Below are 1,012 nucleotides of genomic sequence, written 5' to 3'. Positions count from 1 at the left end.
ACCCCATCTCTACAAAAAATACAAAAATTAGCTGGGCATGGTGGCATTTACCTGTAATCCAGCTATGTGGGAGGCTGAGGCAGGAGAGTCAGTTGAACCTGGGAGGCGAAGGTTGACTGAGTCAAGATTGTGCCACTGCACTCCAGCCTGGCCGACAGAGCAAGACTCTGGCTCAAAAAAAAAAAAAAAAAAAAAAAAAAGAAAGCCAAAAAACATTTCAGAGAATTGGAGGGTAGACAGCTCGGTGACATCTGGGTATGAGACAGGGAATCCCCTGACTGCCAAGGGCACAGCTGCATGAAGAGGCACGAAATTCCCATGAGCCACATTGCCCAGCAGAGATAGGAATAGAAAAAGCAATCAAGTTAAAAGCTGCAAAGTTAAAATTGAAGTACTTGAGAGCTGTGATCCACAAAACCAACTTATTAATAAAGATCCTTATTATGGAAATGGCTGCCTTTTGAGACGGTGTACCTGCAGTGTGTCAGGTGCTGCAGAATGTTCTTGGAGGAAGCCCACCGAGGCTGGTCTGTACCCTGCTGTGGCCAACCTGACTAGACCCCAGCCTTCAGCTCTGCATCTCTCAGTGGACAAGCTAAAGTATAATAGTGTTCCACAGCCCAAGGTCCTAGCTCTTTCTTCACTGACTTACTGTTTCCTACCTTAAAAAATAATTGCGGATGGAAATCAGTTGTGTTTGGCAGAAGAATAAAAATCATTGATTCAGACAGTTTCTGGGGTATATTAAGTGTTCTTAGATTAGCTGAACCTCTCACTTTGCCCTAATTACAAAAATAGTGGAACAAACAACATAAAACAACAAAATAAAACACAATGGAGTAAAACCTCCCTTGAAGGCCCAGGTCTATATCTAAGCCCACTAAGACTTAAGATAATCGGGTCTGCCTCTTCAGTGGGTTTGATCATGGCTGGATGGAGGACAGGCGCCCTCTGCTTCCTGCACTACCTCCTTCTTTTTGCCCTAGGGCTTTTTATGGAGTGACAATAGCCT

At 44.3% G+C, this 1,012-nt stretch overlaps 1 pseudogene; it reads left to right on the top strand.

Annotated features, from left to right (window-relative positions):
• The window catches only part of LOC113224848, a 1,085-nt pseudogene extending 453 nt beyond the window's left edge, over nucleotides 1-632 (top strand).
• Nucleotides 633-1,012: the final 380 nt, after the last annotated feature.

The sequence above is a fragment of the Piliocolobus tephrosceles genome, chromosome 4 (genome assembly GCF_002776525.5).
Source record: "Piliocolobus tephrosceles isolate RC106 chromosome 4, ASM277652v3, whole genome shotgun sequence".
Lineage (NCBI taxonomy): Eukaryota > Metazoa > Chordata > Mammalia > Primates > Cercopithecidae > Piliocolobus > Piliocolobus tephrosceles.
This window is presented reverse-complemented; position numbering and strand designations above follow the sequence as displayed.